Below are 14,502 nucleotides of genomic sequence, written 5' to 3' on the forward strand. Positions count from 1 at the left end.
GCCATGTCTTTTTTTTAAAAAAAAACAGTTTTGTTGCTATCTTGTTTTACTCTCCATGGGCTTACAGAAATGTATGAGGGATGAATAAGATGTGGTGGAATCGTCAGCCTTAAGCAATCTCCATCCCAATGAAGAGGGCTGGTGGAGGATTTGAGAAAGAAGCAGTTATCTCAACTACTGAGCGCTGGCGAAGATATAGAAATAAGTAGAGAAGCTCTAGATGGCTGCTCAGGGGGAGGGGGGCAATCAGCTTCTGAAAGGTTATTTTTTCCCTCTCTTGCCTGGGCTAGAAGAGACTCAACTCTCTTAGGACCATGGAATTGTCAATGTGTCTTGTCTTCATGATGTACTAAAGGTCCGAGACCGCCTCAGCTGGTTGAGAGGACAAAGAGTGCATTCCGTTATGCTCTGAGACTAAGGGAGAGAGTGATGTCGAAGAGTGCAAGATGAAACGCCCAACGGGGGGCTTGAACCCACGACCCTGAGATTAAGAATCTCATGCTCTACCGACTGAGCTAGTCAGGCTAGGCCTCAAGGGGTAGCAAAGGCACACCAGTGCAAAAGAAGAGCGAAGGAAGTTTCTTTGCGTGCTGAGATTCGTTTCCTGACATTTGCCTTCTTTCCTGGTTCCTTCGCTCTCCAGCTAGCAAACAGGGCCCGTTCCAAGGCTAGTTAGATGCTGGTGTCTAGACCAGAGAAGTGGGAAAATCATCTAGCAGCTGCTCAGAGAAACCTGGGTGGGAGGGTGGAATTTAGGATTCTCCCACCAGGAGGAGGTGCTGTTTCTCAGAAAAAGCTTCTCAGCGCCCAAAGAGGGGGCAGAGAAGACAGTTCCCCGCCGGCCGCCAGACACATCTTTTCGCAGGGAATCAGAACCCCCTGGGGTAAAACTCTTCCAAGGATGTGCGGCTCCAGGAATGTCAGAGAAGGGAAGGACTGTTTGCTTTAGGAGGTGGGTGCGGGAACCTGCAGGTCCTTAGGTCCCTGCAGCGTCCGATGAAAGCATTTGGGGGGAAGGGGCCGGGATAGACAAAGACAGGAAAGACGGGCTTGCGGCTCCTGTGCAAACACCATGTTGCCAGCGGTCCAAGAGAAGCGGGTGGGGGTTCGAGCATTTTGGCTGCTTCCTGAGGGCACGGAACTCACAACCTGGCAATGCTCAGAGCCCCGTTCCTCGGGAGTTTTCTTTGTGTTGGTCTTGTGATGCTGAGGGAGGAAGCTGAAGCATCATTTGAGTTTGTTTCAGTGCCTTCGGTTGGGCTAAGGTTGTGACCCATTCATATATATAGTATGAACTATATACACTAACTATACTACAAACGAATAAAGTTAACTACAACTATATAAATCTGAACTATATATACAAGAATTAACGAGAGAAACTACGAGTAGCTAGGGAAGTGGAGGTCAGCTAAGCCGCGCTCCACTGTTCCAACGACCGACACGGGCAGTAAGAAGGAACTGAGGAGCGGGTGGGTCAGCAGTGGTATATATCTGGCGCTATAGCGGCGCCACTCCAGGGGGCACCCATCTGACCCACCGAGTGTTTCTTGGGTAAAAATCTTCCAACGAACGTGCACACGGCGTGCGCACACCTAACTGGAATGCATATGAGCAATCACTCGAAGAAGAACTCCTTCTTTCTTGTATATTGCAAAGAAACCTGGTGTTATTTTTCACCAAGGAAGCTGGTAGATGTTTGAACACAAAGTATTGCAGCTTGGGAACAATCCCCCAGAAATGGCATCTTCCCCCCCTCCACCCTGGAGCTTCCCTGCCTGAACGTAAAGAGTGCGCAGCGCGCGTCTCTCTCCCTTGCTGCTGCTGCTGCCGCCGACTAAGGGCTACAGCATAAGAGCAGTGCTAGCTGCTGTAGCACCTCAGGAGGGAGGGGACCCTGCCGTTTTTGGCAGCCCTCCTCTCCCGCTACCTGGAGGAGACACGAAGGGGACTTCCGGCCAGGAGACGGACATCACTCACCTTAGCAGCTGCTGGGGCTTCTGTGAGTGTTTGACCCTATGATTCCGCCCCCGCCCCTGCCCCTGCCCCTGCCCCATGCTGGGGAAGGGGCAGCCCCATCCCCCATCCACAGTGAAGTTATGGTGAGGGGCAGCTACATGGAAGGCCACCTGTGATGGCAACCCCCCCCATCCAGTACCCATCATAGAGGAGGTGAGTGAGCTTTCTGGACCTGAGAGGGGCCCTAGGAGCATGTGGAGTGACTGTGGGGCAGAGTGAGTGTGCTGTGGGGGCAGAGGGGCAGAGGAGGGGTCCCTCCCCTGGAGCTTGCTGCTGCCAGTGGTGGTGATGGGGAGTCCTCTCTGGCCCTAGCCCTGGGGCAGCCTGTCTGCACCCCAAGTTCCTCATCCTCAGCCCTGCCTCACCCCAAAGCCTGCACTCCCAGCACCGAGCACACTCCTGCACTGTGAACCCCTCATCCCCAGCCCCACCCCAGAACCCTCACCTGAGGGGAAAAACATGCAACTTAAATTTGGTGGTCAGTTTGGAGTATCATTTTGTTTAGCACGATACTTGACTATTTTACACCCCTTCAAAGTATGTAACTGGTCGTATACAGGTGTTACGAAGTGGGAATGTGCTTAATGTTTTCTCTGAATACTGTCTGTGTGCCTCAGTTTCCCCAATGCATTTCTTAAGGCTCTAGATGGTGGGATAAGGGGGTGTGATTGTTGTAAAGCCCTAGAGGGCCAGTGTGATGGTGTCTGCACAGAGAATGGCCGAAACCCTGTCTCCAGGCAGCTGATGGCCTGAGCCCCTCCCCTGCAAAGGTGCCAGCTGAAGGTGTTGGAGACAAAGAGATCAGGTGAGCAGAGAGGAGTGGGGGCTGGAGGGGGTTTGGGAGTCTGGAGCTGGCTGGGGACCAGGCGTGAAGTGCAGACAAGGGGGGTCTGGCTCACTGCCCCCAGAATGGACCCGGCCTAGGGGTCCGGTTCACTGTACCTACAAGCTCTGTTTTACACCCTGTTCCTGTCATCGAATAAATCTCTGTGTTACTGGCTGGCTGAGAGTCACGTCTGACTGCAAAGTGGGGGGGCAGGACCCTCTGGCTTCCCCAGGACCCCACCTGGGCGGGCTCGCTGTGGGAAGCGCACAGAGGGGCAGAGGATGCTGAATGCTCCAAGGAGAGACCCAGGAAGGTGAAGCCGTGTGAGCTTCTTGCCCAGAAAAGTCTGCTCCGAGGGAGAGGAGGCTCCCCAAAGTCCTGCCTGGCTTGGTGGGGAGCAGTTCCAGAGCATCGCCCAGGGACTCCGTGACACCCGGTACCCACCACAGGGAAGGCGAGTGGGCTTTCTGGACCTGAGAGAGTCCCTAGGAGCATGTGCAGTGACTGTGGCGCAGAGTGAGTGTGCTGCGGGAGGTGGGGACGATGGGTCCCTCCTCTGGAGCTTGCGGCTGCCGGTAACAGGGAGGGGGGTCCTCTCTGGCCCTAGCCCTGGGGCAGCCTGTCTGCATCCCAAGTTCCTTATCCCCAGCCCTGCCCCCCCCCAGTACCAGCACCCCCAGCCCAGAGCACCCGCCTGCACTGTGAACCCCGCAACCCCAGCCCCACCCCAGAGCCCACACCTGAGGGGAAAAACGTGCAACTTAAATTTGGTGGTCAGTTTGGAGTATCATTTTGTTTAGCACAATACTTGACTATTTTACACCCCTTTAAAGTGTATAACTAGTTGTATACAGGTGTTACAAAGTGGGGCTGTTCTTAATGTTTTCTCTGAATACAGTGTGGGTGCCTCAGTTTCCCCTGTGCATTTCTCAAGGATCTAGATGGTGGGATAAGGGGTGTGATTGTTGTAGAGCCCTGGAGTGCTAGTGTGATGCCGTCTGCACAGAGAATGGCTGAAACCCTGTCTCCTGGATACTGATGGCCTGGGCCGCTCTCCTGCAAGGTGCCAACTGAAGGTGTTGGAGAACAGAGAGATCAGGTGGCCTCCTAATGCCTGGAAAAGAGACAAAGGCCAGAGGAGGGAGTGTCAGTGCCTGTGCAGACTTCCGGGAAGCGCACGGTGTGGAAGGGGATGCTGGGATGCTTTGGAACAACTCCATACAAAGCCAGTCAGGACTCTGGGGGAGCTTTCTCTATCGGAGCAGACTGTCTCCAGTGCAGGAAGCTTACACCTTCCTGGGTCTGACCTCGAAGCATTCAGCCCTTCCACACTGTGCGCCTTACGCAGCGAGTCTGCCCAGGCAGGTCCTGGGGCAACCAGAGGTCCCTGCACCCCCAACTCCACAGTCAGACGTGACTCTCAGCCAGACAGTAAAACAGAAGGTTTATTAGATGACGGGAACACAGTTTAAACAGAGCTTGTTGGTACAGAAAACAGGACCCCTCAGTCAGGCCCATCTTGTGGGGTGGGGAGCCCAGAACCAAGTTCTGGGTCTCTCCCCATTTCCCCAGCCAGCTCCAAACTGACACTCCCTCCTCTGGCCTCTGTGTCTCTTCTGGACAAGGAGGCCACCTGATCTCTTTGTCCCCAACACCTTCAGTTGGCATCTTGCAGGGAAACTGAGGCACCCACACAGTATTCAGAGAAAACATTAAGAACATTCCCACTTTGTCACAACAGGTGCAACAAAATATAATACTGTATATTGAAGTAGGCAAGTGCCGCTTCTGACTTTCCACTTTTAATTGACCCTTGTAATCTTGTGGCACTGACGCATTGTAGCTTCATTTTATATCGGCTTACAGGGAGGGAGCGGGGGGGCACCACCATATTGGGCCCCACAAAAAATTATACAAACCTGTCGCCTATGGGCGGGCATGGGGGTTTCTGGCAGGCGAGGGAGAAGGTGAAAGGAGGCGAGTGGTGGGTGGGGACTGACTAGGAGGGACGCAGCTAGCCAGCGGGTGGCTAGGGGGTGAAGAGGTGTGTGATGGTGGGGCCCAGCAGGGAGGGTGCAGGTCCTATTTTACTGCTGTGATCTGGTCACCCCATGTGCAGTTTCTTCCTGCCCCCACCGAACCTTGTTTCGATGGGGCGGAGCTGGGGAAGGAGGGTTTGTTTCACGGGCCGGGCGGTGCTGGGGGTGGGAACAGGGGCAATTTTATATTAATAAGGAAATGTTTTATAAATTTTAATAAAATAAACATTAGTGAAGAAAATCAGTTGTACAACTATCAAAACAAATTATTTTCCTGATATGAAAGTGCAAATCAGCTAATTAATATATGATGCAATGTATGTAATAGATAATTTTGTTATTATTTATATAGTCATGGAAAGTAAATAATACATGGAAGAAATGAAAGGGGTTTTTTTAAGTGTTTTTTGTTTTAGTCATCCCTGCCGGGGCCCCATCGAAACTGTTCAAATTGGGCCCCGCACTTCCTGAAGCCGGCCCTGACAATGAGGCTAATCATCTAGTGGCACAAGCTCCGCAAGGGACGTGGTTAATTCCCCATCACTGCCCTGTGTAAATGAAGACCGCAGCTCTTGCTGCAAGACACGTGGTGTGTGGATGTCCCTGTTCCCCCTTCAGAATCTCTGGTACATGGTGCTTCCCTCCTCCCAGTTCAAGATCCCCATCATGTGGGTGCTCCCATCCAGGATCTCTGGTGGGTGTCTCTGTCCCCCACCCCATGAACTAGCTCCAGTGTGTGGTTTCCCCTGCCTGCCCCCATCCGGGATCTGTGGGTGTCTCTGTTCCCCTTTTCAAGATCTGTGTTGCAGGGGGGCATCCCTCCCCCCAAGTCAGACTCCCCATCGTGTCGGTGCTCCCATCCCCCCTTCCAGGCTCTGCGGGGTGTGTGTGTCTGTGTCTAAAAAGAGACTGTGTCTCACTGTCTTGCCCAGGCTACACTGCAGGGGCTATTCACAGGTGCGATCCCACTACTGATCAGCACAGGAGATTTGACCTGCTCTGTTTCCAACCTGGGCCGGTTCACCCCTCCTTAGGCAACCTGGAGACCCCAAACTCCCCCAGGATCACCATATTGATGCTGAACTTAGTGCGGACACACGATCGGCACAGCCCCCTGCAGCCCAGAACTCCTGAGCTCAAGCGACCCGCCAGCCTCAGCCTCCCCAGGCGCTGGGATCACAGGCACCAGCCATGGAGCCTGGCTTGTTTCTCAGCCTGGCAGCTGGAGCTTTAAACTCTGCTTGTGAGCTCTGTGCCTTGGCCAGATGGGGACAGCCTGGAACTAGGAAATGCTTCTGCTCCCCCCGCCCCCGTCTCATGTCGAGCTGCAGGCGCCGCTGTCCTGCTAGGTAAGATCCCGGATGTTTCGGTGCCCCCTTTCCCTGCCCAGGTGTCCGGGTACCTCTGCCCCCCATACAGAATCCTGGGTGTGTGGGTGTCCGTCCCTCTGCAGAGGATCCCGGAGTGTGGATGCCCTTGTCCCCCCCTACAACATCCTGGGTGTGTGGGTGCCACTCTCCCCCCCCGTAGATCTCTGGTGGGTGGGTCCCCAGGGTGTGAGTGCTCCCATCCCCCGATACAGGCTGGGGGGGTTATAACTGGCTCTCCCTGTCCTGCCCAGGCGGTGCTACAGCAGCTGTTCACAGGGGCAGCAACCCCACTGTCAACCTGCAGCTTTAACCTGCTCCAGGGGTGACCTGCTTCACCCTCCTGTGGGAGCCCGGGGACCCCGAACTTCCCAGAATCACCTGATTGATGCCGAGCTTAGCACAGACACCGGCTCAGCATGGCAGGGAGCTGCCCTGAGCCCTGACAATCAGCTTCCCTCCGCCTCCTGCTGCACAGCGAGGGTCCCACGGGAGAGGCTTCGTGCCCAGTTTGTTCAGGAGCGTCCCAGGCTCCAGCTGTAAACTCTGCTGGTCAGTTCTGATCTTTGGCCACACGGGTGCGGCAGTAACAGTCCCATCTAAACGCTGTTTGCGTTCGGCCCTTCGGATCGCAGATTGTAACCCGCGGGCAGATCTCTGAGCGCAGCCAAATCCCTCCCCAAACTGAACATTGAAGCAGCAGCTCCCATTGGAAAGATCAGGATTTTTGCCTTTAAAAACAAGGGAAATATCTGCAGCGAGAAACTGAAGAAGCTCAATTGATTTCATTGACTCCATGAATGTTCCTCTGTGTCCCCCTAAGAGTCATGCCCCACATTTTGGGGACCACTGAACCCTACTCGCTAAGCAGGGGCTAGTGATGCCAAAGCCCAGGGAAAGGGAGAACAAGTGCGGGGCCCCCAGCACTGGAGCCATGTGAAGGGGCTGCAGGAGAGGAGTAATGGGTGGTGGCCCAGGGAATTAAGGGCAAAGGGGGCACAGGAGGGGGCAGGAGTTAGGGGTGAAGGAGGTGCAAGGGTTGGGAGTGCAGGAACTAGCAGTAAAGGGGGAGTGGGGATCGTCCAGGGGCAATGGGGAAGTGCCAAAGTACAAGCTTTGCCCAGGGCACCATTTTCCCTAATGCTGGTCTGAGCAAACAATTGGAAATGACCCTTCAGTGAGACCAGAACCATAGTGTAGAAAAGCCCCTTTGTTAAGTGGTGGTGACTGAGGGCTTAGGGAGATGGGTTAGAAAACAACAGCCACTTGTCTGTGGAGATTTGATTCTTGCCTGCTAGGCCAGGCTGGGGTGTGGTGTCTCCATGGCTGTACTTCCAGTGTCTGATCTGCCACAGGGAGCCAAGTCTAGACATACTTAGAGGCTCTATGCCAGGGTTCCTCAAACTTCCTTTCACTACAACCCCTTTTTGCCAAAAAAACCCCCCAAAAACTTACTACATGACCCTAGAAAGACACACCAAGCCCCTCTACACTGAGCACAGGCAGAGGAGACAAAGCCTGAGCCCTGCCCCAGTTGGGGGAGGGCAAAACCAGAGCTTGAGGGATTCAGCCCTGGGTGGTGGGGCTCAGACTTTTGGTTTCAGCCCCAGGCACCAACAAGTCTAATGCCAGCCCTGGCGACCCCATTAAAACAGGGTTATGACCCACTTTGGGGTCTTGCCCCACAGTTTGAGAACCACTGCTCTAGGCTGATGGGAGAGAGTTTTCCTGGGGGTGTAGTTAATCCACTTCCCAAGAGGTGGCAGCTATGTCAGTGGGAGAAGCTATATCGGTGGGTGTGCAAGCTGTGGTGTTTACCACATTTAAGAAGTTTAATCAAACCCCATTTTGAAAACCACCTGTGGTCTGGGAATGGCAAAGGAGCTCGATGAATCAGGGTTTGTCCTTCAAAGTCCTGGACATCACGATTCCATACTCCTGTTGTCATTGGGGATATTGCTCAGTGTTAGAGTGCTTAACTTCAGTTCAAACCCCCGTGTTCTCTTATAACCTTCTTTCTTTTTATTTAAAAAGTTAAACATTTTCATTTCCATTCTCCATTCTGTTCAGGGGCTCCTCTCTACAGGAGTGCTTGATAACAATGTAAACACTCAACATTTTGCTGTCCAAATGCACAAAAACCTAGCAAAGCTGTCCATCAGCTGAAATCAGATCCAATCCTCTAAGTGTCTAGTTTATGTTTTCATCAGTTAAACAAAGGTATCATACGAATGTACATTTGCAGATCCCTCTTCTCCAGGAGCTATGTTGTGCAGAAGAAGAAGAACCACATCCAGCTGCAGTTCAGGAGTCTGATGACCAGAGAGCCACAAAGTGTTCTCAGGGCTGGAGAAAAATGCCTTCTAGTGAGCTATTGAACGAGCTCAACCTGTTTAGCTTATCAAAAGAAGATTGAAAGGTGACTTCATTGAAGTGTTGAAGGGCCTTAATGGAGACAAAAGATTGGGTATTAAAGGGCTTTTTAATTGAGGAGAGAAAGGCATAACAAGAGCTTGTGGCTGGAAGGTGAAAAGAAACAAATTCATATTAGAAATAAGACACAAATATTCAACAGCAAGGATGATTCACCACAGGAACAAGCTACCAAGGAAAGTAGTGGATTCTCCATCTCCTGATGTCATTTAATGAAGACTAGATGCCTTTCTGGAATGTGTTTGCCCCAAAAGTAGCTCTGGTGTCATACAGGAGGCCTGTGATATGCAGGGGGTCAGATTAGATGCTCTAATGGTCTCTTCTGGCCATATAGTCGACTAATTTCTGAAAAACTGAGTGTAGCATTGGGAACTGTTTCCGATGTTTTCCTGTCTAGCCGGCTTGCTTCCTAGAACAAATGCTCCTTGAGTGGGGTGATCCACAGGGAGTAGCTCAAACCTCCAAAGTGCATGTGCAGGGGCAGGACATTGGCACAGCAAGGGATGGGTGTGGCAGTGACATCACAAAGGCTTTTTGCAGGACCTCAGGCTATTGGTCAAAGGTGGTGGGGAGGTGGTGACCTCACAGAGAGATGCTGACATCAGCCAGGCAGGACAGGGGTGAGGGGCCAGGGAAACCTCAGAGACCCCTGTGGCTTTGCTGCAGCAAGTCTCCTTCTCCAGGTCTCTCTTTGAGGACTGAGAGAGTATTCGGGTTCACGTATGTGAGCGCCAGGAGGAAGCTTTTTCGAGTTTTCTCCTTCCCTTTTCCTGATTTTACTAGAAAACAGCCGTCCCTGTTTAGAAGGTTGAAGCCTCCTCGAGGTTTGAAACCTGTTCAGTCTGATCCATCTGGTGACAGTTCAATTCTAGGCATGGAAAACACGAACTTAAGGAGGCAGAATTTTATTCCGCACCTGGGATTTTGTCCCTTAGAATCACTGGGGTCATTAGGGTTTGTCCTTTCTGTTTCACCTTTTCCTCCATCCATCCATCCCTCCCTCCTTTCTCTTTGTCTCTTGCTTCTTTTGTCCTTTCTCCTGTTCCCCTCCCAACACCAGGAGGGGTGTGCGTATGTGTCTCAGGGGAGTGCTCGGCAGCTCCCACTGTGGGAGGTCCACCCAAAAATGTGGGGCTGAAATAGTGCTTGGGCAGTGATCCCCACCAGTGACCTGGGCCATCCTTTGGGCGAGAACCCTCAGCCTCCCGTCCTCAGTCTCTACCCTGATTGGCTGAGCAGGGGGTTATTGACAGGGAGGAGACTCAGGTCCTTGTTGTTCTCTTTTAAGCCCAAGGAAATAAGTCATAACCAGTCATATGTTTGATGAAATTTGCTGCTTCGCTGCATTAATGGTCTCTGAGCAGTTCATGATTCTCTCTAACATTGCAGTTCTCCTCAAATACTTGCTGAATAATTACTGTGCACTGTTGTTGGTGTGGAGCTCATCTGAGAGCACTTTATTCAGGTCATTCAGTGTCTGAAATTCAAGATCAGATGGTTAGTTTGAAAATCAGGGCTCTTGGGTCCTATTCCCAACTCTGCCACTGACTGGCTGTGTGACCTAAGACAAGTCAATTCTCCTTTCTCAGCCTTAGCTTCTTCCTCTTTCAAGTAGGGATAATAATGATCCTCTCCTACCTACCTCACGGTGGGTGGGGATCCATTGGAAAGTGTCACTAGGACTAGTGCATAATATGCGGTGTCCTATCACGTTTACTCAGAGCAGATTATGACATAATAGAATAGCTGAAATAGTCTATTTGATTTGTATTTTTTTATTTTGAAATTGTTAAGAGCAGCAATTACTTAGCTCAGACTGAAGCATCTTATCTAATGTTTGAGATCTAAGTGTCTCCTCTTTGTGTGCGACGAGACAATTTAACACACTGTGACAAACAGGAGATGCTTTTGTTTTGCAACAAAATATTTTTGCAAAGAACTTTCATCTCACTTGTTTTGATTTCGAGAAACAAACTGGTTTAGTCTGAAGGGGATTTTCTGACAGAAATGGTTTCAATGAAATTTCCCCACCATCTCGATTCCTGGGCTCTATCCTTTTCTCTGGGTTTTTTTTTTGTCCATTAGAACAGGTGTCAGGACTGTTGGCTTCTCTTTCTGGCTCTGTCACCACCTTGCTGTGTAGGCCCTTGGGAAGGTCACTTCCCTTCTTTGTACTTCAGGCTTCTCCCCATCTGTCCAATGAGAACAGGGACAGTTCTCGAACTCTGGGCAGTCATTTTCGGCGGGACCCCGGCAGGGATAACTAAAAATTTATAAGACTTTCATTTCTTAGGAACAGGTTCCCTATAAAAAGTTCTCATTTAAGGGATGTGCCACAGTACGTATTTTTTGTACCAATAGCGTTACCATGCGTCCGTATTTTCCCAGGAGGAATTTTTAAATTTTTAAAATTCCTCCCAGACAGTGATTTAAGAACCAAAAAGCCTGACATGTCCAGGAAAATACAGATGTATGTTAACCCTACCTAAAGTTCTTTTTTAGAAAGATGGGCCTGAACCAGAAACGAATTCCGTTTTACATGTGTGGGTCCCTGCCACTCCCTGGGGCTGTGCTAGGGTGACCAGATGTCCTGATTTTATAGGGACAGTCCCAATTTTTGGGACTTTTTCTTATATAGGATCCTAATAACCCCCACCCCATCCCGATTTTTCACACTTGCTGTCTGGTCACCCTAGGGTGTGCACATGTGTGGGTTCCAGCTGCTCCCTGCCCCCCTCATTGAAACAGGTGAGCAGGGTTACTGCCCTGGGAACTGCAGGGCACCAGTGGACATGGGGCTGGCTGGAGGCAGGGCAGGGGCTGACTGGAAGTAGGGTCTGGCTGCAGGCAGGGCAAGGGGTGCGGGGCTGGCTGGAGATGGGGTGTGTGGGACTGGCTGGCTTCAGGCAGGGGGGTGCAGCAGGGGTTGGCTGGAGACAGGGCAGGAGGTGCGGGGCCGGTGGTGTAGGGCTGGTGCGGGCAGAGGGGTGTGGGGAGCTGGCTGGCTTCAGGCAGGGCCGCAGGGGGTACGACAGGGGTTGGCTGGAGACAGGGCACGGGGTGCAGGGCTGGCTGCAGGGGGTGCGGGGCTGGTGCAGGCAGGGTGTGCAGCAGGGACTGGCTGTGAGCAGGAGGTGCAGAGCTGGCTGGAGACGGGCTGGCTGCGGGCAGGGCAGGGGGTGTGGGGCTGGCTGGAGATGGGCTGGCTGCAGGCAGGGGGTGTGGGGCTGGCTGGAGGCAGGGGCTGGGGCAGGCAGGGCAGGGGGTGAGGGGCTGGAGGCAGGGCCGGGGGGGCCGGGCTGGCCGGCGCTGGGCTGGGGCAGGCAGGGGGTGTGGGGCTGGCTGTGGGCAGGGGCTGGTGCAGGCAGGGCAGGGGGTGCAGGGCTGGCTGGAGATGGGCTGGCTGCAGGCAGGGGGTGTGGGGCTGGCTGGAGGCAGGGGCTGGGGCAGGCAGGGCAGGGGGTGAGGGGCTGGAGGCAGGGCAGGGGGTGCAGCAGGGGCTGGCTGCAGGCAGGGGGTGCAGGTACAGAGGGTACAGCCCACCCTGTACGGTACGTGCCCCCTCCTCCCTCCCTCAGCACCGGGGTAGCAGCAGCAGCCCGGGGCTTGGGGGCTATTTAAATGGCCCAGGGCTCCCGTTTCCACTGCCCCGGCCCTTTAAATAGCTGTGGGAGCCCTGGGGAAGCGGCGGGGCTCTGGGGGCTATTTAAAGGGCCGGGGCGGTAGAAGCAATGGGAACCCTGGACTTAGTAAATAGCCCCAGCGCCCCACAGCCCTACCCCAGCCCTATCCCAGCCCCTGCTGGGAGCCCCAGGCCCTTTAAATTGCCCCCTGGGGAAGCTGGGCCACCCTGGTACAGCGCACCAGCTCTTGCCAGTACGCAGTACCAGGGCTTGGGCACGGGGCCCTCTTAGGGGTGGGGCCCAATTCAGGGGAATCGGGAGAATCGGCCTAAAGCTGGCCCTGTGTGGGGGTGGGGTGGGGTGGGGCAGGACTTGGTCCCATTCTGGGCACCACCAAAAATTATACAAACCTGCCGCCCCGTCCAGCCCAACCTTCTGCTGATGCACCTCAGTCCACACCCCTGCAGGGTTTGAAGCTTCCATTGCTTAAACTCCAGGACACTGAGGGATTTCAGCTCCCCTTTGCCCAGCGGGAACCTTCACCCCACTCCCAGCCAGGTTGTTGTCCATGGGATCACTGTAGGGGGGCTGGGTCCCGCTGGGCCTTTTCTCTCTCTGTGACGGGCCAGGGTGCAATAACTGGGGCATCTGAGCACCCAGGACCTTCTGTGGGGCTGCCATTCCCCTGCCCCTTCTGTGGTCTCATCAGTCATTGACTCCAGCCTTTTTTCTATCCATCGTCAGCACCATCCCAAGCAAGCTGCACTCGCCTCAGAAAGAGAGTGTCCCCTGGTGGGTGTAAATCACTGACGTCTCTCCTCCCTGAGCACTGACTGCCCCTCTGTTTCCTGGCCTCTCAGTCTGTGCAGATGGGACCTTTCCCTCCAGTGCTGGAGGATTCGCCCTTCTCATCTACCCTTGTCCCAAGCAGCACAGCGGGTGGGAATCTTACATGTACTGAGGTGACTTAGGAGCAGAAACTGCCCCAGACCTTCCATGCAATTGGCACTTGCCCCTCACTGAGCAGGATTAAAACTCCTGCAGGGAGACTGCTGGGCCACATGCCAGCTGGGCATGAGCAAAGCAGCAGGGTGAAAAAAAGAGCTTGGAGATGCTGGGGATTGAACCCAGGGCCTCATACATGCAAAGCATGTGCTCTACCACTGAGCTAAAACCCCAGATGCATTGGAGGTTACACTCAGAGCTGTCCTATTCCCAGAGCATCCAGTGGCCTAAGAGCAGCATGGGGGACACATTCCCTGCTCTGAGGGCCAAACCTGCTGTCCTGGAGGCTGCTGGTTCTTAGGGGTCACTTTGCATCAGGGCCAGATTCGATGTGTGGGGCAGAGAGAGTGGGTGCCCTGGACTCAGGGTGCAGAGATACACTCAGCCCTCTCCCCTGCATTGGGTGGGGGGTGCTGCCACCCCCTGCTGGAAGGTAATGGGAGGGGAGGGGCACTGTGAGTCTCTCAGCACCTGACCCTGGTGGCAGCAGTGGGGTGGGGAGCTCCAGGTGTTTCCACCTGCCTGTGAAGTCCAGCTTTCCCCAGCACATTCACTGCGGTGCAATTGGGTCACTGTTTCCATGGCTGAGCAGCAAAGAATCGCTCCCAGTTTCCCTTCTATCGGCAGCAGGATTAGCCAGTGTTGGTGGTTAATGAGGTGGATCTAGTTGTAGATTGTTATTCATTCCCCACCTTGACAATTCACACAGTCCCTTTCCCATGCAGATTCCCAGCACCTCAGTGATCCTGGTAGCAGGGGTTGGGTCCTGAGATTTTCAGGGTCCTTTTTACCCTCCACCTGGAGTGAACTCAGCTTTTCCCCCATCCCAGACAATCCATGAAATAACAACAGGGGCATAAAGAAAGAGGGGAGGGAACATCTCACGGCCAGGGCTGGATGTGCCCAGGGCCCCCTGCTTGTCCATTGTTTCCATGGAATTTGGCCCCCTGCTTTGCACAAGGGACAGAGAAAGATTTTGCTGTTCCTGTGTCTCTGCAAGGAAAATTGTGCTTCTGTATGAAAGAGAGGCAGGAAATGGCCCCATGATGGGATAATAGCCTCAGGATTAAGACCTAAGGACTCAGGCTGAGAACTGATAGAACTGTACTCATCTGGGATTTAACAAATTGTCTTCCCTGGAGCAGGGCTAGTTTCAGTGTTTTTGCCACCTCAAGCTGAAAAATAAATAA

General features: G+C 53.4%; 2 non-coding genes across 2 annotated transcripts; both read right to left on the reverse strand.

The window, feature by feature from the left end:
• Positions 1-452: 452 nt before the first annotated feature.
• Positions 453-525, reverse strand: TRNAK-CUU. Its single transcript has one exon. It is a non-coding gene; the product is annotated as a tRNA-Lys (tRNA).
• Positions 526-13,413: 12,888 nt separating this feature from the next.
• TRNAA-UGC lies at positions 13,414-13,485 on the reverse strand. Its single transcript has one exon. It is a non-coding gene; the product is annotated as a tRNA-Ala (tRNA).
• Between the last annotated feature and the right edge of the window lie 1,017 nt (positions 13,486-14,502).

Source organism: Mauremys reevesii, linkage group 12 (genome assembly GCF_016161935.1).
Source record: "Mauremys reevesii isolate NIE-2019 linkage group 12, ASM1616193v1, whole genome shotgun sequence".
Lineage (NCBI taxonomy): Eukaryota > Metazoa > Chordata > Testudines > Geoemydidae > Mauremys > Mauremys reevesii.